Below are 26839 nucleotides of genomic sequence, written 5' to 3'. Positions count from 1 at the left end.
GAGGAAGAGGTGGGTACCGTGGCCAGAGAGGGGGGTTTGGAGGTATGGGGAATAGAGGATTTGGTGTTCAGGGAATGAGAGGCGGACCACAAAGGTCATGCTGGAATTGTGGGAGATGGGGACACTATTCCAGAGATTGTAGAATTTGGCCTTCAGGGTATTTCCAGGGGCAACAGCCCATGGAGAATGAACAAGGTTGGGGGTGCTCACACCCAGGTAGCCCCTATGGACTACCGATGGGAGGAGGGAGACAACAGGACCAATGCTATAACGAACCTCAGATGCAGCAAGGACAGCAACCACCAGCACAACCTATGGCAAGACAAAACGCGGTAGGAAGCGCAAACAGCAATGGTTTTGCGACAGCCGCAAACGGTGCGCCCGCTACATACTGTGGCATAACAGTGGTTGGAGACAATGTCTTTTCAGTGCCAGGGCAAGAAAGACATTCAGATTAGGACAGCCCACAGGGAACACTTGTGTGTCCAGTCTTATCTACCACCCTACGTGCAGAAGAGGAACCACTAGTGGGGGCAGAGATAGGAAACAAGCAGTTTATCTTTATGGTAGACTCAGGAGCAGAGAAATCATGTCTTATGGAAGGGCGGTTTCCGCTCTCAGGCAGGAATTTAGAGATGCAGGGTTTCTCTGGGGCTATTTTAAAAGTTCCTTACACTAAAGTTCTTGATATAACGGTGGGGGGAAAAAACCGTGCGCGCACCCTTACTGTACCACGAAGACGCGGCGATCAATCTGTTGGGGAGAGATTTGTTAAGCAAATTAAATATGACCATCTCGTTTACAGATCGAGGAATAGTGTGTTCAACCCCAGGAGTATGCCCAGTACGAGCTATGTTGATGATCAGCACAGTAATGAATGAAGTTGTGGTGCGAGGAATACCAATTGACATAAGTATGTTTATTTATGGCATCAAGGTATTAGCACGAGCGGTGCCAGAGATAACGAGAAAAGAATAGAGAACACCATCAGATTTCACATTCCGCCCAATTGCACACACAGACGTCGTGCCAGGCACGATAATGTCCATAGACGTCGAGGCAGTTCAAATATCCAGCAGACGTATTGTGGTCATAGGACTGGACGCGCAGGGGTGCGAGTGGAGAACTGTGTTATGCAAAGACCCAAACATAATGCTACGAGACATAACAGACGAGGAATTATTCACTGATGGTGAAAATGACGGAGAAATAATAATGGAAATAAGTATAGCATGTGATATTATGATCCAGTACAGAGAGGTACACAACCCACTCATGGCTAGCGTTAATGCCCCACTGACTATATTTGAGGAGGACATGGCAAAGGTAGCACCTGAAATTTGGACCACAGGGCCCCACGATGTAGGGTTACTGCATGAGGTGACACCAATAAAAATAAAACTCAAGCCAGGTGCAATACCGCTGAGGGTAAAGCAATATCCCATATCGAGAGAAGCAGAGGAGGGAATTAGGGAAACCATAAATGCACTCCTAAAACAAGGCATCATAGTGCCATCAAACTCTCCATGTAATACAGCGATTTTCCTGATCAAAAAAGCAAAAGGAGGGGCGTGGAGGATGATCCAGGATCTCCGCCCACTCAATGATGTCATTCAAAAAGAGTTCCCATTAGTGCCTAACCCGGCATCAATATTGTGCAGGGTACCAATAGAATGAACATGCTTTACTGTAATTGATTTGAAAAATGCTTTCTTTTCCGTACCACTTGACCCAGGATCCCAATACCTGACAGCGTTCACATTAGGGAACAACAGGTATGAACATCGCAGACTCCCACAAGGGTATTGCGAAAGCCCCAGCATTTTTAACAGGGAAAACATTGGAAACATAGATGTAGAGAGCACCATCATCCAATACGTAGACGATTTACTCGTCTGCAGCCATACAGAAGAAAAGTGCAGAGAAGACTCTATAGCACTACTGAATGTGTTAAGCTACCAAGGGATACAAGGTGGACAAAAGAAAATTGCAATACTGTCTCACCGAGGTTGTATACCTCGGACAGCTAATATCAAAAGATGGGAAGCGAATACTCCCAGACAGAGCAGCTGCTATACGCAACATAATAATCCCAAAAACTGTGAAAGACATGCAAAAATTTCTTGGCATTTGTAACTATTGCCGAACGTGGATCCTTGATTACGCGGCATACACACGCCCCTTACTACAAGCGTTAAAAGAGGCACAGAAAAATAGAGTCGCAATAAAATGGACGCAGGAAATGATAACACAGTATTTGAAATTAAAAGACCTCATTGCTGATGCCCCAGTCCTCGCGAACCCAGATTATGAGAGGGAATTTTTCTTGTTTTCACACTGTAATGGAACACTGATGACGGCAGTACTGACACAAAAAACGTCTTTAGGTCACAAACCATTGGCTTATTACAGTGGGACACTAGATCAAGTAATGCAAGGCCATTTCGCATGCGAACAGGCTCTCGCAGCTGCGGCCTTCGCGATTCAAAAGAGCGCCACTATTGTCATGGGATGTTCAGTAACGCTATATGCGGAGCATTCCCTATTCGCCATCCTCGAGCGATCAAAATCAACGCTAACAACACAGAGAGCAACAGCATATGAAATAATAATTTCGAGCCCCAACGTACACGTTGTAAGGTGCAAAACAGTAAACCCAGCATTATTCATTACAGAGCCATGCACGACAGAGGACATACAGGAACACGATTGTGCCACATATGAGGGGAAAGGTGATGACATCCCAAAAGCAAGTGAAAATGCCCTACAGGAGGGAGAAATATATTTCATAGTTGGGTCAGCATCAATAAACCCCGAAACAGGGGAAAACAAATAGGGATGGCGGTAGTGCGCATGGATGAAGATGACTATGAGACAATTGTGCAAAAGTGCCTCCCATCCCATTACTCAGCACAGGCAGTCGAACTAACTGCCCTGATCGAAGCACTGCACACAGCCAAGGGCTGTGCGGTGACAATATACTCAGACTCAGCATATGCAACTACCACAGTGCACTCAGGGTTGTCAAGGTGGCGTAGACGGGGATTCAGGAGAGCAGACGGTTCTCCAGTACAGCATGTGACATTGTTGAATGAGTTAATAGATGCATTAGCAGTACCATTGGTAGTGGCAGTGGTGAAATGCCAAGCCCATACCAACAACACAGATGCGATCTCATTGGGAAACGCGGCAGCCGACGCAGCAGCGAAGGAGGCCTCGTATTTCAATGTAACACCAACACTTGAATGCATTGTAAAAGCAAACACCACAGACCCACTAGAAGAAGCCTACAATAATACCCCAATAGCGCAGATAATAGAATTACAAAGAAGAGCACCACAGGAGGAGCAAGAACTGTGGAGCAAACGGGGATGTAAACAATCAGCCACAGACCTCATTTGGAGACAACAGTAAAGGTTGTAATGCCCATAGAGTTACTAGAAATAGCATTCAACAGCTGCATTTCCCCAGCCATCTAGCAAAACAACACATTGCCGTAGACATCCAGGAACACTGGTTCGTCCCCAATTTGCAAGAACACCAGTCAAAATTCATTGTAGAATGCACAACATGTCAAACATATATTTCAGGAATGACATTGAGAACATTGTGCGGTACCCTGCCCCGACCAACAGGACCATTTAGAGAGTTCCATATAGACTATGCTGATATGGGAGAGCGGTGTAATGGAGCAAGATATTTGATTGTGGTGGTGTGCCCCTTTTCAAGAAGGGTGGAAGCGGGCCCATGTCCCCACCCAGACGCGAAGTGTGCGGCCAAATTCCTTGTTCGGGAAGTGTTTTCCTGATGGGGAATATGCGATGTGATAAGATCAGACAACGCTACACACTTCGTGAATGACCTCTTTAAAGAAGTGGCATCACTCTTGGGGGTAAAACACAAACTATGCTCAATTTATCACCCGATGGTGAATGGAATGGTAGAAAAGATCAACGGATTGCTGTAGAGTAAGTTATCAAAGTTGTGTAACACACTGAAGAAGAACTGGGTGTATTGCTTGCCAGTAGCACTGTTCCAACTCAGGACGCAACTATGTAAAGACCACCATCTGAGCCCCCACGAAATTGTAACTGGGAGGCAAATACACACGCCAGTATCCCCGATTAGAAGAGCATCGGATGCACACAGGGCTGCCACAGTGCTGGGGGAAGAGTTCAAGGAATACCTGACCCAGTTAACACGCGCAGTACGCAGCATAGCACGACAAATAGCACCGCCTTTTACCGAAAATGTGGCGACTGATACTACCACACCGGCCACTGATGCCAGGAGCACACATGTACGTGCATAGCTTTCATGGCCCATACGAGGTCATCTATAGTACACCCACTGCGGTGAAGGTGAAAAGATTGAAGTATTGGGTGCACTTATCAGACCTGAGGAGGGCACATGATAGTACAATCCCCCAAGAGGAGCAAGATGGTGCCACTGGTACCACAAATGAGGTTGAAAAAGGATAACCAAAATTGTCAGTAAAGAGAACATGCAGAGATAAAAGTTATGATATGTATTTTGTTCTGCACAACTTATTTCCTACTTCTTTCTTGTCTATGTTTTCCTTCTTTCCTTTTTGATTGATCGATATTCTCTCCTTACACCTCAACTCTCTCTGTCTCCCACCTTTGTTTCGATTATTGTTCCACGATTTTCTCCATCACTGTTTTACTCTCCTTCCCTCCATAGCAAAAGTAAATGTGTAATAGAGCAAATGAACAAACATGACTAAAAATAATGATTAAACATGAAGTGAACAAAAAATGTAAATACATGTATACAAATGAATATTGTGGTGACTTAACAAATTTATATTGCCCTTCCAGGTGACAAATGGCCCAACGAACTACAATCGCGGAGAACCAATTAATGCTAGGTAGTGATAGGGACGCCATTAGGGCTAAAAGGTTCAGTAACGTTCAATGTTTTTTGAACTGTGCCGCAGTTTTGATGTCAGTGAGGTTGTTTTTCGCAGCTTGGTATTATACCCTTTTATCTTTTGTTAATGACATGCACAGGGGAGGAAGCAAGGCTAACCTGATACGAGAAGGGTCGCACTTGATATGGACTGGGGTAAAGACTATATGGAAAGAGTCACATGAGATTAACGTCAACAATACAGATGTGATGCAACCTTCAGAACACATCACTGTAGGATCAACAAGTGTATCAGTGTTACGTTTGAATATAAATATGAGTAATGCTTATGAATTTAACGAATACGATGGAGATTATTATTGGCCAAATGATTTAACTAACACTAGTACACATGCACAGACAACCATATACCCTACCTCACACAACATTGCTGCTACTTATGACGATACACATACCATATTGAATAGCAATGATACAACCTGGGCTGGAATGTTTCCAATACATTACAAAAGGGTGAAAAACAATAACAAGGAAGGGAGGAGGATGAGAAAAAGGGGGGGCGGGAGGGAAAAGATACGACATTTATCATGATCTCGGGTTAGACGAAATAGATGATCCCTGCCACCCTGATCAATCAAATAAATGGTATTCCGACATGAGTGCCACGGCGAAGCAAGCAACAAATGAAAGCTGCTACGTCTGTTCACTCATCCAGCATGCATTAGGAACACCGAAAATGTTAGTACCGCAGGAAGTGCCCTTGTCGGAGGCCCAATGTTTAATTCATCTAGTTTTGTGCAGAATAAAGAGTACGTTCCAAGCGCACACTGTCACATTGAAAAAACTGGAGAATGAAAGAACGTGCACAAGCAGACGCCAAGGAGTAATTTGCCTCAAGGAACCATTTCTTGTCATCAAGGGGATGCGATATGCAGAAAATAACTGGCACGAAGAAACAATTGAATGTAAAGCAGAAGCACTTCGAGGCCTATCAAATGACACTTTCCAATGGATAAAAGAGGTATGTGACCCCATCTGGTCGCAACATGTCGCAAAGCTAACATGGCTCACAGCGTTAGAAAAACCTACCAAAATACAAAAAGATGTGCCACATGAACTGTGTTTCCATGGGGAAGGAAAAGTGAACATGAGGGAGACAAAGAAATGTAACAAAACGGTAATCATACCTGACATGAAGAAAGGCACAGCTGCACTAATGGATATGTACTGGGTTTGCGGCAAACAAGCCTACCTGCACCTCCCTGCATCGTGGAAAGGAACTTGTGCTCTAGCCACCCTCCACACAGCCCTGATGGTAATACCAGAGAGCCATTTCCAAGGGTCGGCAGGACAATCGGCTGGCATATCGGCAGCAGGACAATCGGCTGGCATATCGGCAGCAGGACAATCGGCTGGCATATCGGCAGCAGGGCAATCGGCTGAACCATTAACAGCGCCCCAACTAATAATAACAGAAGCTCCAGCGTATGAACTATTGTCAGAATATAAACTAAAGAAAAGATTGACACAAAGTAAAAGATCCTCCAATTACATCTAATCCGAATCATCGAAACTCCTTGCTGAGATCCCGCAGAAATACAAGCTCTTTTCATCAGCAGAGACATTTTTTGCCTCACTTCTTTTCCCGGGACTGCAAGCACGAACGAACGCCAAATGGTTGCAGATAGTGCACTGGGAGCTCATCCAACTGGCTAACGACACTGAAGATGGGTTAAACGTGATAAAAATAGAGCTTTGCGCACTGCGCATAATGACAATGCAAAATGTCTTAGATCTCCTCACGCCGATGGATGGTGGTGTTTGCCGAAAAATTGGGGGGCCGTGTTGCACATTCATGCCAACTGAAGATGCTGATAACGGGACACTCTCACATGTGATAACAGCAGTACACAATTTAGGGAAAAGGATGAGAACTGAAGGAGGCGCAGAAGAGAGCACGTGGTTCGACAGTTTGTTCAGTTGGATACCATCATGGGTAAATGTGGCAATGAAAATACTGGTCCCCATCATCGTCTTTGTGCTCCTGTTCTTTTGTGTGTGCCAACTGGGAGAAAGGTGTTGTGAGAAAAGCATGCCAACCTCAGCTATGATGATGGTAACAATGGGCCGACCGACAATGGTACCTACCATGATAGATGCACAAAGGCAAACAGGGCAGTACACTACACCACAATACAGGATGACAGCAATTTACAGGCAATATGAGGATATAGTTGATAATTTGCATCATACAACGATAAAATAACCAAGGGAGTTGCAGTGGTACCAAGAACTATGGGTGGATCTAGATGGGGATGGAGGGATTTACTTAATGTGTACACCAGACGAATATGCCAGAAGAGGAAATAGCTTAAGAAGTGTATGCAGAGCGTGGATGCCAATAAAAGGCACCCCCGCGTGGGACGAGGCTGTGGAGGAGGCTGAGTACTACCGAAGGGAGAATGAAAAGAATAAAAAATAGAAGTATTTGTTACTTTAGATGTAATGAAAGGGAGGAATGTGTGGGAGCGAGGGGCCAATGGGCCCCTCTCTGCCATCACTTCTCAGTACAAGACTCGGACCAAGTGCCTCTAGTGGTGGGTACGCCCCTCGCCCTTACGCAATGTTAACCTTGGGTTACATTCGCATAGATGGGACCACCGAGCAGGACACGGGGCATCCATTTTTTGTACCCTATTTCAACTCCATCTTGGTGACCAGGCCTCACTGCGATAGTACAAAATGCCTCTCTCCCTTTTCCCTGCTGCAGCAGCTCGGAGCACATGGCTCCCACCCTCGTTCCCACTCCGACTGGAAAACTCTGCAGCTCCATTCTCACGCTGAAGCCGGAGATGCTTGCAACAAATAATAAATGTAAGACATCTCTTTTACTCTGAGATCACTGTCCTACATGTGAACCAACATGAGCCAAGCACATAGCTCGTCTATCTCCACAAAAGTGTCCTTGCCCTCTCACCCTCGCCAGTTGAAACTTATTGCCATTCTAACCCTGTGTCCCGGCAAGTTATCCCTTTCATGTGCCAGACCGCTGACCATGCTATGAAGCCCACCCAACAGACCCCCAACTAACATTAGACCCCTGCTGAAGTATATCGTGCCCAATACTAACAAATGCCACATACCTGAGATTTTTGTGAGACTAACCCTACAGTTCAGGGACAGTGTTATAGTGGTCAAGACTCGTAAACCTGTGATCCGTATAACCCAAACGTCACAGATGTTATAGATACCTGTGTGATTTGTATAGTGACATGATAAACTACTGAGTGTCTTTTGATCAACCATTATTTAGTGCATCTATTATTTAGAATGTATTTTCTTAGCTTAGATAGTGACCACCATGTTTCACAGCGACCTGACCTTCACCCATCCGGAGTACAGATGTCTGACGTCAATCCTCCCGCCAAGTGAGCAACCAACCTGGAGGAAGAGATGATGCCCACACCTAAGACCACCACCCTGTCTGACCAATCCGGGTCCAACGTAGCATCATGTGTTAAATATGCCAATGTACTATATAATATGGTGTAACTTTGATGTGTTCAGAGCGCTCTCAGAGATCTAGATACACTTTTCCTTGAACTCTCGCAGCCTGCTCTTTTGTGCCTTATTCCCTGTCCAGGGAGTGTCTGTTTTATTCATTTTATACGTATAAGTCAGGGAGGGCACAAACAATATGAAGGAAGAAATATGGTTATTCATGTTAGTGTGTATTACATCTGGGGAGAAATTATGAAATTATGAACTTGAAGGAAATGTTTTATACAGGGGTCAAGTCCTAAAACTTAAAGTGGGGGAAATCATCAACACAGGCAAGGAGATGTGACATCACCAGAAATTAGAAATATGCAAATTTTATTAAATTGGCTTTGCATAACCACCCAAATTGCACAGGACGAATGGTCTTTGCCTTTCATAAAATCAACACACACACAAAACCAACAGAGGATATTTTCTTCTAATAGTGTTTTTGAAAACGTTAAAAGGTGTGCATGTTTTAAACTCTAATTACCAATACAGATGTTTTCCCTGGAACATGCAGTACCGAAATGAGACATTTCACCTTTAGTTGTTAGCTGTTTTTCATCAGGTTTTATAGTGTAGTGGTGAAGCGTCCGGCCTGCAAATCTGACGACTGCGAGGTTGGCTTTAATTCATAAATTCGAAGAAGACATTCATTGTTTCTCATTTTAGTTGTGGGGGACTGAGTCCATCCTCTCCAAAAAGTGGGTGGACTCCGTCCACCCGTGTGTACCCTCGACTTGAGCCCTGGTTGTATATATGTTTTAGTATGCAGACTAACTACTCAAGTGTCACCTTAGATGATAGATCGATCTAATTTGTGTCTTTATGAAAAGTACATTTTAATTCATGTTACATTTTAAATCATCTTTTATTGTTGATCGCAAATGTGTACATGAAATATTCTCAATATCTGTTTATATTAAATATTGCCTTTTTTGTGTTGAAGATAGGTAAACCCATGTCACAAACACCTAGCAGAGAAGAAGGTGGTGTCCGCTTGCAGCTTTAAGCCGCTCTGTGTTTTTGATTTCGATACCGCATCGGCGGCAAACGGAAATGTAATTTAAAAATAAGTGATGCATATGCCAAGGGGATCGGAGTCCCTGGCCACAATTTACAATGATCCTGCTGAAAATGTGTATTCAAAATGAATATCCATTGAATAAAAAAAGCAACGACATGAAAAGGCGTTAAGGAGCAGTAGCAAAATGCAACAAGCCGTAAGAGGCTGACTCAGCGTCACATACATGATTCAGACGGATGAATGTGAGGTACAAAAGGCTGTGTGGCAGAGGATCATTTTGGGACCGGAGGAGCGGGGTTGACAGCATCCATGGCTGAGGGCGGGAGGTGGGGGATATATACAGGGTCGAACTGAGGCAAGAAATAGGCCCAGTCACCCAAAAAAACGTGGCCGACCCCTCGCCTCAAAAAAGTGGGCCACCCCTCGCCTCATGACCCTTGACCTCTGATTACATCACTCTAAGTGATGTCATTTGACCCCACCCGAAAGTGACACCTGGAAGCGATGAAACATGACCTTTCACCCCTTGACAAAACGGGAAGTGGCATCAAATAGCATTGTACCTAAGTACACTAAATTACTGTGAATTCAAGCAGACGCCCAAGGCCAAATGATAATATGTTATTGTATAGTACTTACGCTTAAGCTCTTTTTCATAGAACAAATATGCATACAATATCACTCAACCTGTGTTGGTACTCATGTATCGATCTAAGAAGGATTAAAGACTTTTTGGAAGAAAAAAAACATTGGAAAAAAATGTTTCTTTTTTTTTTTCAATTTTCTTTTCTTTCAAACCGACCCAGGCTTGGCCAGAAACCACCCCCAACTCTGCAGGGACGATTTCGGGCCGGCCACGGGCCGAAGGGCCGTGGGGCCAATCGAACCCTGGATATATAGAACAGTATAAAACCGTTATGTAGTGGAGGGTACTACTTTTCCCATTCATTTTGCAATTGTACCCAAACTTTATATATGTCTCATCACGAGCTGCGTTCGTACCTTCAGAACCAGGTGTGAGTGTTGCAACTTCTTCTCAGAGTGAGAACAATTATGTCAAGCATCGCCGTTTTAAAATCCCCATGTGTGTTAGGAACCACGCGAACATTGAATTAGTTGAGCCAAAATGCAGTACAATCCCATTGGATGTGTGTTGGCTTTTACGTAGAAAGAAGTAAGTTCCAGAAAGGTGTGAAGATAGAAAAAACCAGCAGATGGTGCTCCATGCCTGTGTTATTTTGCATATATATTTTTTATAGCTCTCCCTACATTTCGAGCAATTCTTTTGCTACACTACAATAGGAGGGAACGTTAATTAGAGTTCTCAGGAGCTGTCATGAAAGCATTAAGTGTCATTGCAGTTTAATAACCTTTTTTCCCCGAACACAGAAATAATTGTGATCTAAATTAGATAATTGCCACGTATTCGATAGCTTTACCTTCGCAACTCGGGCAGTATTCTTTCTAAAGGTCTGCTCTGCGAGGGCCCCACTGTCTGGGTTCACCCATTACGCCCCCACACAGAGCATCATCTACCGGCCATTTATAAAAAATAATTAGAAATTTGATGGCACAAAAAAAAAGGTGGGGCCATAACTTGCAGCACATGCGCGTTGCGGTTGCAACCACACGTATTTTGTTAGGGAATTGCGGTCTACAAAGAATCAAATATTTCCCCCTAGCAAAGTGTGTGTGCTCAAGTTTCGGCTGCAAATGCACATTTTTGTGCAGAAAGAACAACGTTTGCTGCAGAAATCGTGCTTTGATTACTTCAGCAATCATTCCGTCTATGTTTAGGGGTGGGGGGAGGGGGATTGGGGGTTGTCATGTCTGGCAATTGGCAACACATCTTCAATATGGAACAAAGAATGACAGCAACTCACCTGCACTTTGTACAAGAAAGCTGTGTGCAAAGGGAGGCTGCGATCACATCTCTTTGTATGATGTGGCAAAGTGTTCAGGACTGGAGGATCCCACAAGTCCTCAATTACAACACTGTCCTGGCCGCTGCATTCTGAAGAATCTGAAGGCGTTGATGTAACGCCTCTGGCAGACCAAGATAGATTCCATTGCAATAATCTATTGATCCCACAATCGAAGCACTCACAATTTTTGCCCTAGCATCATTCTGGAGAAAGGGAAGAACCTTCGTCAGGATTTTTGGTTTGGCAAAACCTGTTTGGTAAACTGAAGAGATTTGCACTTCTCTAGAGCCAGAGGCCATGATTTTTATACCCAGGCTCTTGACTGCAGTAGAGTGTTCCGAACAGGGACCAAGAGATTCCGGCCAGTATTATGTGGTCCAGCAGGGACCAACAGAGACCAGGCCAACTACCAATACCTCGGTCTTCTCTCCGTTTAGCTCGAGCCAATTGTTGGCCATCCACGTCCCTACTGCTGAAAGGCACTCTCTCAGCATCTGGGGAGGATTTTCCTTGGGGGCATTTAAACGGAAGAGAACCTGGGTATCATCGGCATAGGTAAAAAAATGCACACTATTGCTTGAGATGAGTTTGGCCAAAACAACCATATATAAGTTGAAGAGTAATGGGGAAAGAGCTGAGCCGTGTGGCACAGTCAAGCACCATAGGAGGTGAGGTGAAAGGGGGAAGGGACACCGTCTGTGTCCGATCAGAAAGAAAAGAAGACAACCGTTTCAAAGGGAAACCTGAAATTCCAGCATCAGAGAGGCACTGGAGAAGTCTATGATGGTCAACTGTGTCAAAGGCCATGGAGAGGTCGAGCAAAATAGGAACACTTGTCTCTCAGCAGTCCTGTAACATCGCAATGTCATCATGAAGCACAACCATCAAGGATTCAGTGCCCATACCTGGTCGAAAGCCGGCCTGGTGTGGATGGAGAATGTGATTGGTCTCAAAGTAGGCCAAGAGCTGTGGGGTGACAATAGACTCTAGCAGCTTCATCATAGCAAGGAGAACAGAGATTGGGCGATCATTTTCAGCCACTGCCGGGTACAGATGTTTTTTTTAGCAGCAGAGAGATCATGGCATGTTTGAGAGGCGTAGAGATCCAGTAGTGCACAAATATTCAAATGCTTCAGTGAGGAGGGGAACAATATGCTCAGAGAGAACGTGAAGAATATAGAGCGGAAAAGGGTCGGCCTGAGATGTGCCTCAGCAAGTGGCCTGTTTCGCCTGTGAATTCTGCGTCTGCCTCCAGCACCTTACAGCACCTTACAGCCCGTCAAAGTAACGTCCTGCATTTTTCACGATCACAAATTTTCCTCGATCACGTGATACAGAGACTTGGTGAATATATATATATATATATACATATATATATATATATATAAAGCATATCGGATATATATAAACATGTTATTGGTGTAATAGTAACATATTATTACCTTGTTACCATAGGTAACGCCCACTGAGGGGGAGTATCCATAAAAGTACGAGGCTGCGCGCCATCAGCGCACGCGTCTCAGAAAGTGGCCTCTCAAGTGGCCTGTTTCGCCTGTGAACTCTGCGTCTGCCTCCAGCACCTTACAGCACCTTACAGCCCGTCAAAGTAACGTCCTGCATTTTTCACGATCACAAATTTTCCTCGATCATGTGATACAGAGACTTGGTGAATATTTATATATATATATATATATATAAAGCATATTGGATATATATAAACATGTTATTGGTGTAATAATAACATATTATTACCTTGTTACCATAGGTAAAGCTCACTCAGGGGGAGTATCCATAAAAGTACGAGGCCGCGCGCCATCAGCGCGCGCGCCTCAGCAAGTGGCCTCTCAAGTGGCCTGTTTCGCCTGTTTAGCCTGTAAGCCTGTGAGTCAGTGGGTTTGTGGGATAGGTAAGAAGCTTGATTTCCGCATGTTTGATTCTCTACTGTCTGTAAGAATCATGATAGGTGCATTTGAACAAAAATAGTCACCATTTAGTTGAATTCAAAAAGTGGCTAGAGTAAAAATGAGTGTAAGGAAAACGGTTATAAGCAAGCAGCAACTGGCTATAGTACCGCTTACCAAACAAATGGCTACCAGGATGAGTGTAGCTCGCGCCGCTGAAGCGTGTAATCTAGGCTCACTATATTCAACTGACGATCTTATTGAATGTGCTAATCAGTGTTCATTAGAGCAGAGAATGGAAGTCATAGCCCAAGAGGATGGGTCTAATGCGGAGCAGATTGAAAGCTCGCAATCATTGTTTGCAGAAGATGAGGATTCAAATGGGTTAAACCAGATTGTTGACCTAGAAAATAATATGGAAAAAGCTATTAGTGTGAGCAGTGAGAATGCCGATACTCCCCAAGTCTTCCACACTATCGATAGTTCTTTGCTGGTGTTGTCTCAGCACTTGGATAAGAACATGCTGGATGAACCGGTGAGTGAGCGGCATGATAATTCAGCATGCATAACAGAGATCACAAGCAATGAGATACAATTGTCAATACTATCAGAATTGAAATCCCAGTCGAATTTATTGAAAGAAATGGTGATGGCATTTATAGCACTACCAGATTTTATCAATGACCAGATGAACAGGACACGGAATGAGACAATAGAAAAAATGCAAAATTCCGTGCCTGCTCATAAAAGAGCATGTACTAGGATGGATGTTATGGATAAAGAGTCGATACATGATAAGGAACTGAGTAGTGACTTTACAAAACCTGATATGCTGCTTATTAAGATACCTTTGGTAAACGTACAAAATTGCAACATGCCAGAGATAAATGTAGATCCTATTTTGGTTGAAACTATGGTAAATACTGAAGCGGAAATTAATAAACCAGCCGCTGTGAATGTAATAAGTGATGACGATAATTCCACGTTTGTTCAAAAAATCTGTAAAAGGAAAGAAAAGAAACAAAGGAAAAAACAGGCAAAAATGGCTAAAGTGAGTAATACATCCTCGAGAAAATTTCTGAGAAATGTCGACATACATAAGGCATGGCCCAACGGTCAGATAGTTGACAAAAGTAAGAAAGAGCAAGAAAAAAATAAATCCAGGGATAATACAAATAGTGTGATAGTCAACGATATAGAGACTGACAGTGATGTTGGCAATGGCTGTATAGTTAGACCTAGTTATAGTGAAGGTTCTTCCACCCTCTCAGAGGTTTTGAAAAATAAAGCAACATCTAAAAGAATTGACAGCAATCTTCGAGCCTTAGAAAGAGGAGTTCAAGATATTTTCAACATTTTTAAAATCCAGATGCTCCTTCAAGGCCAAATAACTTGTTTCAATGCCACAACATGAGCTTCCAATTAGTAAGTCATTGCCCAGTTCTACTACAATTACTGAAAAGAGCACACTACAAGGAACTAAAGAGACATCAGCCTCATTAGTGCATCCTAAGGAGTCTCAGGAAAGCAAACAACCAAAGGACTCCTCAGATGAGTCCAATGGGCATGTTTTGAAAGACACACAATTGAGTACCGAAGCAATAAGTCTACTAATTGAAAATCTACTGAAATAAAAGTATAAAGATCCAAACAGTGCGCTGCATGCCTTAAATACACTTCCAAAAGAAAATGCTCAAAGTATGAATAATGCAGGTAATATACAATCTGAGGGCGGAGTAACAGACGAGCACAACATAACTGCCCAAAAACAAGTTAGTCTGATAGAATCACGAAAGAAAACAATTACTGATCTAGAGGAGGCCATCAATGTTACAAACAAGACCCCAAGCTAAATAGAGCAGATATAGAAGAAATATTATATCAAAAACTCAATGAAACCAGACGCAAACTACCAAAAGTTGATGATGCAACGCAAGGTATAGATTTACAGACGAATCATACTACCCACCAGTACATAGATCAAAAAAAGGATGGGTTTTTATTAGGCACTTCGTATGATTCGAATCAATGGACTAAAGAGGCCAAGAGACCAGTTACGCAAAATTTAAGAAGGACAGTTTTTCCAAATGAACATAGTCTTATGATTTATTATGTGTTTGATGAGGGTGGTCCGCGATCGCTAAACAGACACTACCTTTTATCCTTATTTGGGGAAATTCCCGAATGAAGCTTGATAACAGCAACAGACATTCAACTTGTGGATTTCATACATAATGAGAGGTATGATTATGTTAGATTAATCATAACCTCTCCACTGGTAAGGGCCCTGTTACTGAAGGAGGCGGGTGCCCTACAGAAGAGAGGTTTTGACGTTCAAAAATATCAGGAATATGCGCAAAGGGAAGATGACTCAAGAAAACATGAATATAATGTTCAAGAAGTAACGGGACATAGCTTAGATAAACATGGATCCCAGGTACTAACCACTAAGATGCAAGACAGATAAGTAATAGATGTTGCTAAGTCCCAGTTGATTGACATGCAGGAATGGAGATCACTAGCAATGTCATTGCGTGACTCCATAGAGAACTTGAAATCCGCAAAAATATCACTTTGACAAAATAATGCCATTTAGTCTAGTTTCCTGGAACACAAGAGGATACTCACATATTGTGGCGAACAAAAAAATCGTAAGTACACTTGAGGAATATGACTTTGTGTTACTACAGGAAACATGGGCAACCAATAATTTGCTGTGGGATGGTTATGGAATCATAAACTTAAAAGCGATCAAAGGACCAATAGGTCGACCTAGTGGAGGGATGCTTATGGCATACAAATCAGATGTAAATTCAGCCTTTTCCTGCAAATTATTGGACTGAAATATCGCCATCCACGCTCCTTATGGAGCTAGCTGCCACAAGAAGGAAAAGCACTTCATTTGGGACCGCCGCCATTGGAATCCACGAGGAGTCTATCTCGTCAAAGATGGCCGTCGCCATCATCCACCCGGGAATCCTGCCTCTTGCAGGCTTGCAGCCCCCCCCACCAGCTGATTGGGCCACCGAGGCTTGAATAGCCTATCGTGAATCGCCGGAAGGCCGAAGCCGGCTCGAGCAACTAAGGCACGAGAAGGAAGGCACTTCGCCTGTCCCAGCCTGTCCAGCTCTTCCAGTCGCCCTCGCCCACAAACTCTGCCCGACAACACTCATAGCTTTCACTCCTTTGCCGTGTACCGACCCTTGTCACCTGCGTGATTCTTCCACTTTGCATGCGGTTCTGAAGTGCGGCCAAATCACATCGGTGCCCTCAAGAGCAGCCGAGGTCCTGCGCACCCTTCTTCAACTGGTAAGAACGGCTGTTGTTGCATGAGCAAAGCATGTGCCCCCTCACTACCAGACGCATCATTCGTTGTTGACACTGCTAGAATATCCCGGCATTCGCTGCTTCCGGATGTTGATATCAGCAACTTCAGAAAATTAGCATCATTTGACACCAAGTGGCTCCTACCATACCCACCACTGTCCAACCACTTAGGCTTTTTACCCCCATTAACTAACCAGATCCAATAGTCCATACTGGGCACTGCTAGGCCGCTGAGACACTGCCCTCAATACATCAGACAATCAGACATAGTCTGCTTTAACTGTGTTGTGCCTTTTGGTCGATATCGGACCTCTTTAATTGTGTGTGCCAGGATCATTAATAGACCACCTAAGTGCGCTGGGCCCTTTGGACGCTATCTGACCACTTTAACTTTGTTGTGCCTTATGATCGCCACTCTATTGTGCTGTGCCCATGGTCGCCATCAGACCACTTTAACTGTATTGGGCCTTATGGTCGCCATCTGACCTCATTAACTGTATTGTGCCTTATGGTCGCCATCAGACCACCTTAACTGTATTGTGCCTTATGGTCGCCTTCGGAACACTATAATTGTGTTGTGCCTTATGGTCGATATCTGACCACTTTAATTGTCTTGTACCTAAGGTCACTAATAGACCACTTTTAACTGCGTTGTGCCTTATGCTCGCTATAGTCCACATTGTTTATGCTGATTTGAGCCTGCACCCCTGGTCACTATAAACCTCACTGATCTGAGCTGGTCACCAACAGTCCACATTGATTGTGCTGTGGCTCATAGCTACTTGCCAGCTACTTCCCGAACCACCACCTGAACTATGCCACCCTGGCTAGCTCTCATCATGTTCCCTTTCTGTATCATGCCCGACTGCACACCCTGCAGCAGAAATGGCTTTGTCCCATTCAATAATGGTTTAGCAAAGCTTGCCTGCCCTAGACACCACCCCATTCCCTGCCCCACTTCCTTCCTACCCTCCCTACCTCCTTTCTCACTCAGTGCATCATCGGACCATAGCACTAAAGCTAGTGCCACCTCAGGTTACACTCCACCTAACCGTACCACTGATGATCACGCAGACAACATCAACACCAACGATCCCTCGACACTATGCTTACCTAGTGTCCTATCCCCTAGCCTACAGAGCAAACCTTGTCCCACCAAATTCAGGAATCTAAGACTTGCAACCAGATGTCACCATTGGTCCTACCACCGGAACACAGTCATTAGGTTCAACCCTATCAACTCTACCCAGACCATAGATGTCCCATCAGAGGCAGAGGCCCCACCAGCCAACATTCCCAAGCCCCTAGCTAATCTCAAAGGGGCTCTCATTAACGCCCGCTCGGTCCCTGCTCATGCGCTAGACATCGCTGACTTAATTGTGACTGAAAACCTGGACTTTCTGGCTATCACGGAAACTTGGTTACATGCAGCGTCTGTCACCGCCCTATCCCTTGCCATACCAGATAACTACTCTATCATTAGATGCGATAGGGACAACAATCAAACCAAAGGAGGTGGTTTAGCATTTATATTTAAGAGCTCTCTCAATCTAAGAGTTGCTAACAATCACCAGCTGCCATCTGCTGAACTACTCTCAATTAAACTCCCAATCTCACCCAATCATACCGCCCTTGTGTACCTCATCTATCGGCCACCTGGTCCCACGTCCACATTCATAGAAGACATCTCTTCCATCCTAGCCTCTAGCACCAAGCCTAAATCCCAAATTATCCTACTTGGAGACCTTAACCTAGGATATCTGGACACAAACGACACTAAAGCTTGTGACCTTGCCAACGTTCTATCCGACTTTGGCCTAACCCAGCATGTCAATGTACCCACCCATATCAAAGGCCGCACATTAGATTGGGTCTCAGACATGAATTGCGCACTAAACATAACCTCAGTGCTACCATGTGCATGGTCTGACCATCACAAAATAACATTCTCCCTCAATTCTTGCCCACCTGTGCACAAACCTTGTACTGTGCCACCCACACTTACTCGCAACAAGAAGGATATTACAACTGAGAAACTACTCCCACTCATCCTCTCACTATTAAACTCTGTCTCCACAACCTGTGCGGACCCTACCGTCCTTGTGGACACCTACAATCGTGCTATGTTAAAAGCACTGGACACCATTGCACCTCTTAAACAGCGCAAAGAAAAACCACGCAACCACCTCAACTCCTGGTTCACCCCACACCTACGTGAACTTAGGAAAGACAAGCGTAAAGCCGAGACCCTCTGGAGAAATTCACCCACACCAGCAAATACAATCAACCTTCTAACCATCACCCTCTCGTATAAAGAAGCCATACTAGCAGCAAAAAAAGAAGCTTACAATAACAGAATCATGCAAGCTCATTCCAATACCAAGGAACTCTTTAAAATTCTCAAGGAATTAGAGTCCCCAGTTGCTCCCCTTGACACTTGCACCCCGGACACCGAATGGTGCGCCAACATTCAAAAAGCTTTACTCAACAAAATCACCACTCTCCAAAACAAAATCAACACAAAAAAAACTATCTCCTTGACTCAGTAGGTAACTCCCAACCCGCCAATCTCTCCTCCCACAATCACCACCTCAAACCTTTCAGTTTCTCTCCCCTAACCATTAAGGAAGTGGAAATTATCATCATGAAGTTAAAGCCATCTAATTGTCAAGGCGATGCCTGCCCAGCTCCTATCGTACAGGAAGCAGCGCTTGAGCTCGCCCCCTTTATCACCACCCTTATCAATTCCTCCTTTAAATCTGGCATAGTACCAGATAACCTCAAGGATGCTTGGGTAATCCCCCTAATCAAAAAACCTAACCTAGACCCTAACATCCCTACCAACTATAGGCCCATCACCACGGTACCATACCTTCTAAAAATCTTGGACCGGGCGGCATACATCCAAATTCAATAGGTAATTACCAACACAGAACAGCTTTAAAATGGTTGCGCGGACGCAACCCCATCCCATCCAGAAAACAATCACCATGTGACCACAAGCCCACAATACTTTAATGCTGTACTATAGTGTGCAATGCTGAGCCCCAGCCCCACATTCCCAGTACTGCACAGTGCCTGCAGGGTTGGTAGCGGTACCCTGTGCACCGGTGCCAGCGTGATCAAGGTGTTAGAGCCTGGGCAAAAATGTCCCGGGTTGTATTTTAGCATGCATTTGCTTAATGCTAACTTGACGGCAATACTGTCTTTGGAACTTTTTCAGTATTGTTTGGTAGCAAAAAAGGGTTTCTGTTGACTTAGTGGGGAAGTAGACCACTGCAGAGAAGTTCCCGGTCGCTGTTACATCCCAGCCGTCCAGGGTAAGAGGGACAGACCGAGTGGGGAATCTTAACCTGGGGTGATCTGTCAATAGTCTATGATGTAAGCTCCATAGATAATGGATGTAAGGATTTTCTCAAGTTGCATCCCAAGTTCAAGAATGGCAATGAGGCTCTATTCATTAATTTATATAACTGACAATACCTAGAGGGAGTGATGGAAATGTTCTCACTCCTATTGGAGAGACTTGAGATATGGAGAGAGAGCCATCACTTGTACCTAAGAACCATTATTATGGGAGATTTCAATTTACAACTCAAGCTATTGGAAATAATGGGGATATCTGAGAGGAAGAGGACAAGGTATGGGGGCGTCGAGGAAATGTCAGCCCCTATATGGAGGAGAAAGTACCGGAATGTAGTGGAACTGGATAGTCTACTAATGGCGCTGAATTTGAGGGCAAACAATGAAAGGATGGTGGGGGATATCCCTGCGGATAACACCTTTGCCAATGATTTCTCTGCCAGTTTGATATATTAGTGAACTTGGAATCATGGGATTTGTTGTGGAATTTTGAAGAAGTGCAAAAAACGGTAAGTGATCATCGGCCTCTTGTATTACTTGCCGATTGCGCACTGATAGGGATCTCTCAAGTAAATGTCAACGGGGCAAATGTAGTGCTCTCGATGACAGGGCATGCCAAACGCTCCATAAAATGGACGAAGCTTAACATAGATAAGCTATTGCCAGTATCCTACCTGCCCTAGAACATTTCTTCTCCATTGATCTGGCCCATACGAACTTGACTAAGGAACATGGAGAGTTTTTTTACTTCTGACAGTAGAACAGTTAAAAAACACTCGCTCATTAGTTCTTTGTGGTACAATGCGGAGTATCGGGCTGCGAAAGCCCCTTGGGTAATCTGTGGAAAGAATGTGGCTACTAGAGGTGTGGTAGCTCTACAGGAGGCAAGAGGGACCTATAGAAGTTTGATTAAGAGTAAGAAGGAGGCATACGTTGAGGAAATGTGGAATAACCGTTTAGCCGCTATTAATACCAAGAACTTTCACACATTTTGGGAATTCGTGGGGGCAGGCCGACCTAATGATCAGGTAACGGTCCAGGGGTGCATTTACAAATTGGTATGGTATGATGACTTGAGGGGCTTGCACAGTGAAACAAGGGTGTTCTCTGAATCTGGTCTCCCATAAGTAATATATGGGTGTGGAATACCAGAACAGGTTCCCCTCATGCTTAGAGAAGAGGAGCTGAAGATGGCACTTCTGAGTCGATGGGCAGGAAATGCCCCTGGCCTGAACATATTTCCGGTGGATCTATAACTAACAGAGCACACTATTTGGGCACCCTATCTTAGTCGGTTATTTGATGCAGCATTGGATTGTAGTGTTGTCCCACTCCTGGACCAATGCAGATTGTGCCCATATACAAAAAGGGTGGTAGGGATGCTCCGGGTATGTACCAACCCATTTCACTTTTAGATGACGGGTGGAAAATGTTGCTAAAGCAGTTCTGATGCACTTAGAGACATGGATGGAAGACAATAACATTATAAATCATCGGTAAACTGGGTTCCAAACTAGTACTAGCAGGAAAGATCAAAGCCTGCGCCTTCAGCTCCTTTGTGTTAAAAAGGGTACACTGCGCAAGATGTATTTATACTCTGGATCTATTGATTTGAAAACAGCGTATGACAAAGTTCCAAGGGTAAGGCATGGACTGTACTCATGAGCTTGGGTATCCCCCAACCACTACTAAGGGCAATCCAGCTCCTTTATTCCAATAATGAAGCGACTGTTAGGTGCAGTATAAAAGGCGAAACCACTAAACCTGTGGCCATTGAGACACCAGGGGTCCGTTTTAGCCCCTCAACTATTCTGCTTCAGGGATGTCATTTCACCAAAATGCCAGGGGTAGCGGAAGTGACATCACGCGACGCTTGACCTCTGATGACATCACAGGAAGTGATGTCTTTCCGCCCCACCCTGAAGTGACATCACAGGAAGCAATGGTACACAACCTTTCACCCCTTGACAACACTGGAAGTGGCATCACAGAGCATTGTTCCCAAGCAAACTACGAAAAATATAGTTACAATATCACTGTAATGTGATATACATTTCATACAAGAATGGATCACCATATGTATCATTAATATCAGTGTGTATAAAACCATATCACCAAATTACTATGAAGGCAAGCTGACGTCCAAGGCCAAATGATAATGACGTGTTATTATATAGCACTTACACTTAAGTGCTTTATTTAGAACACATATACATACACTATCACCCAACCTGTGTTGGTACTCATTTATCGACCTTAGAAGGATGAAAGGCTGAGTTGGCCTTCACGGGATTCGAACCTGCAACATGCAGATCACACACACATGTGTAAAAAGTCATTTTTTTTCTTCCTTGTTTTTGACTAAATGCACAATAGAAAAACAAAAAACAAAAAAAGCAGATCACACACACATCGCAGCGGTGAGCGCTCAACCCACTGAGCTATCTTACCGGCTATAGGAAAATGAGCAATTACATGTCTGAATGTTCTCAAAGTTAGAAAGCAAATTACACTCTGTAGTGGATACCAATAAACTGGTAACTGTGATTTAACAGCAGGCCAGTTCATCTGCAGGTTGGTGCAAATCTGGCCACATGTCAAACCTGCGTGGATCTACTTTTCAGGCTTCAGATGTTGGGAAAATACATACCATTTGGAGGGTTCATAACTGTGTATTAAAGAATTTAGAGTAGCGCAGGGAAAGCAGCGCACTCACAGGCATCCTGTACTCTGGGCCCTCGTTACCTCATACATGCAAACATCCTGAACAGTATGCCATGCAGATAGGAAAGATGGACACATTACAACGAGGCATTCATTATTAATTAATTGTGGCACAATTATATCAAAGAGCCACCTTATGTGCTATGGTCAAATATTTCTATACTGTACACAAGCTTTAAGGCAAGAGGATTTTGTCAGGTGACGGAGGACACCGAGATGGAATGTCTTGTGATGATCGTAACAGAGACAGCGGCAGAAAAAAACAGGCAATAACTGCAATTTTCGAAAAGCAAAAAACATAGTGCAACATTGATGCTTATTCTTCTCTAAATACTTTTTGGAAGTGTTTGTCTTCATTGTGAATTTGAGGTGTATAAAAACAGACTAAATCAGTGACTCACCCACTGAAGGGTGCCTGAGATAACACTTTAATGAGTCTAGCAATTATTGTATAGAATTCCAGAAAGACAAATTATTTGTTATTCCTATTCTTTCTTATTTAGGGCCATTGCTCAGTTTTACACTTGTGGAACCCCCTGTTTTTACATTTTTTTAAGAGACCTGAACAAGACAGGCAGCTACTTCAGAAACAAAGAGCCACATAGCACTGGTCACAGCACAGGAGCTGCAATTTTAAAACAAACAAAAGCAACTTTTATTTTCGTTTTTAGGGGTAGCAAGGGAGACCACAGGGGTAGCCAGGGAGACCTCAGGGGTCGCACAGGTGCGACCCCTGGCAACCCCCTGTTCTGCCTCTTCATTAATGGGTTCATTGAGAAAGTGCTGGGGCTACACTCAAATAGCAAAAGTAGGGGTGACTCTGGCTAGATACAGCAGAGCTGTTGCCAGATTCAGTAGTGTAACGATAAATTGAGAGACCACACTTAACCTTGGGAGTAATTTCCCGACCGCAATCAAGAGTACCCACAGCACAACCATTATTTTGGTTCAGGTAGCTGTGTCTGTGACTCATAGAGCCACGTAGATCTCCCTCCAACCCCATGTGCCAACAAAGAGCCAAGGACCAGACCGGGGTGTAGAGAGAATATGTATTTATTTACAGTATAGGTTCAATTAATAATGGCTTTAAATGGTTATACACGCCAGCTTCTCTGTAGCACAAAACAAAGCTTCGAAACAAAACACTTGTTTCCCTTTTGTTTCAGATGCAGGGAACACAGACATATGAACAGGTCAAAACGTTTCTCCCACTGACCCCGTTTTAGGGCAACATTAAATCATAACTTGGCATGTTACTATAGCACTAATATTACTTGATAAAGGTTAGATTTAGAACAAATGCACAGTTTTGGTATGCAAACAATTCACACATACAGTGTTTGGGGTGTCCAGTCATAATATCGAATAAAACATTTCGAATGTCAAAAAAGTCGAATCAAAAATGTCGAAAATAAAAATTTCGAAATTATTTTTTGTTTCAATATTTTTTTTTTGGCTCTAGTTTATATGAATAAAAATAGGTAAAAAAAGGGGGTTGAACTTTTTTTAAAAAAAAACGTCATAAAAATAAATTCGACATTATTTTTTTCGACATTTTTTTTTCAACTTTTTGACTTTCGAAATTTTTGATTTCGAAATTATGTCTATAAACCAGTGTTTGGTACATGGAGCTTTCCTGCACACTTAAAAATGCTAGCAGTTTCAAAATCACTCAGTCTGTTTGAGGATACTTCTGATGGATATAACCATTCTTCGTTTTTCACCCAAAAGCAATACAAAATCATTCTGCTATCAGGGTCACTTACTCACTCTCAGGAAAGAGTGCATATTTTTCAACAGAGAATTACACTTAGTTTCACTTTGCAAAGTACTTCTCTCTCCAGCACCAGGCATCAGTTATAGGCTGCACCCCTCTGTTTAAAGACCAGAACTAGGGTGTGGGCACAGTTAGGAATTTTCGTTTGGGGCCAAGGGAACCCCTTGGTGTAAAGTTGAGTTCTGGGGAGTGTGGACAGTTGGGAATTTGGTTTTGTGACAAGGACACCCCTTTTCTGGGGTTGACAGGAAAAATAAATGTACCCAATTACTTTAATGACTATAATATATCTTCCCGCTAGGAAGGAGGGCAGAGATTCCAAATCCCCCTACATCAATCTATATGGGAGTTAATTAAATTAAAATTATGTCAAATATGCTAAGGGTCTACACCACCCATTTTTATGGGTAAATATTAAGGCAGGCACTTAGTTTCATTTGAATAATCTCACATTGGAAACCTTTGTTTTTGGCACTCAGAAAAGACAGCAAGGCTCCTCTTTGAGCAGTGCAGGGGTCTGGTCAAACACTTCTGTTAAAGATAGTCACCAGCATCCCCACCTTCATTCGTCTCTCCTTAATCCTAGGCATAGTCGGCTGATAAGCTTTCTCAGTTTCTGTCTCCCATGCAAGGTTAAGTCTCCATCAATGTTGAGGCTCTCCACTCTGTAATTTTAGGCAGCTGTGTCAGGGTGGATTCACCGAGGTGGATAATATGCTCCTTCAAGATGTTTAGGCAGTTTATTATTAATGCCACTCTTTTATCTGGTAACTGTTAATGTTGACTATATATGCTTACTGCTCACATGTTGATTGCTCCTTTTTATGTATTTGAAGAATCATTGACGATACTATTATGCTATGGCGAAGGTCTAGGCTAGCCGAGAACTATGCAAAGACTTTCTTATATAGCAAATAGCTAAATGTTGAGTGCATTGTAATTGTTAATGACGTACTACACTAATGAATTAGTGCCTCATTATGAGTTGGGCAGTATTCCGGTGGTAAATCCACTAGAGAATACCACCCAGCTGAATTACCATTACCGCACTTAGTCTGGCAGAATTACAGCCAGATTAAAAGTGGCAGTGGCAGTGTAAATCCCAATTTTGTATTAGTCCATAGGAGTCTATGGGGCTTTTTTGACAGAATTACCACAGCGGGTATAATGCTGCAGTAATTCCGCTGATTTTGACGATTTCTCGGCAGCGAGTTGGAGGATATACCTCCAGCATAATGCTGGAGGTAAAACCTCCTCTCCAGGGCCATACTTGTATGGCAGAGCAAGACCTTGTGTGCTGTTGGTGTGGTTTATGTGTTGTTTGTTTGTTGTTGCGGTGTGGTAAAGTGCATGCGGTTGCTGAGTGAGAGGATGGTTTTGTGGATTTTAGTGTGAGTTAGGTATGCAGAGATTTTAGCATAGGGTTAGTGGGGTATATGTCTCTTAGTCCTTATAATTCTTGTTCTATATACCTGGTTGTTCTATAGGTAGGCATATTTTCACTTTTTCTTTCCAGTTCCATCTAATTTATATGAGTGGTGGCGTGGCACGGTCCCAGGGTCAGACTGGGACAAGAAATAGGCCCAGTCACCAAAAAAAAGTGGCCCATCCCGCGCCTCAAAAAAGTGGCCCACCCCTCGCCTCACGACCCTTGCCCTCTGATGACATCACCAGAAGTGATGTCATTTGTCCCCACCCCAAAGTGACATCCCAGGAAGCAATGAAACACGACCTTTCAGCCCTTGACAAAACAGGAAGTGGCCTCAAATAGCATTGTCCCTAAGTACACCAAATTACTGTGAATCCTAGCAGACGTCCAAGGCCAAATGATAATATGTTATTGTATAGTACTTACGCTTCAGCTCTTTTTTATAGAAAAAATATGCATACAATATCACCCAACCTGTGTTGGTACTCATTTATCGACCTAAGAAGGATGATCAGCGTTTGGAAAAAGAAAAAAAAATGAATTTATTTATTTATTTAAAAAAAATGTTTCCAATCGGCCCAGGCATCGCCAGAAACCAGCCCCCAGTCCCTAGGAACAATGTTTGTCCAGGCCACGGTCCGAAAGGCAGAGGGGCCAATCCGACCATGCACGCTCCCAGCTGTGTTGCTTTGAACTTAGTGTAATAGGTAGGGGCGTGTCTTGTCCCCTTACTCTGGTATTGGTGCTGTAAATTAGCTATCACCTGCTCCCTTGCTATTTCCTCTTGTTGTTGTAATGAGGCCCTAATGTTTGATCATATTTTATGTTTTAAATCGTTTTTACGTGATACTTCATGTGTTTTCTTTTTTCTAATTAAGCTGATTTAACTATTTCTTTTTTTCATGCTGGGATGTTTTATCTGTTTTATGT

Source organism: Ambystoma mexicanum, chromosome 10, assembly GCF_040938575.1.
Source record: "Ambystoma mexicanum isolate Mex_15411 chromosome 10, UKY_AmexF1_1, whole genome shotgun sequence".
Taxonomy (NCBI): domain Eukaryota; kingdom Metazoa; phylum Chordata; class Amphibia; order Caudata; family Ambystomatidae; genus Ambystoma; species Ambystoma mexicanum.
The sequence above is the reverse complement of the archived record's forward strand: the minus strand, read 5'-3'. Positions refer to the sequence as shown.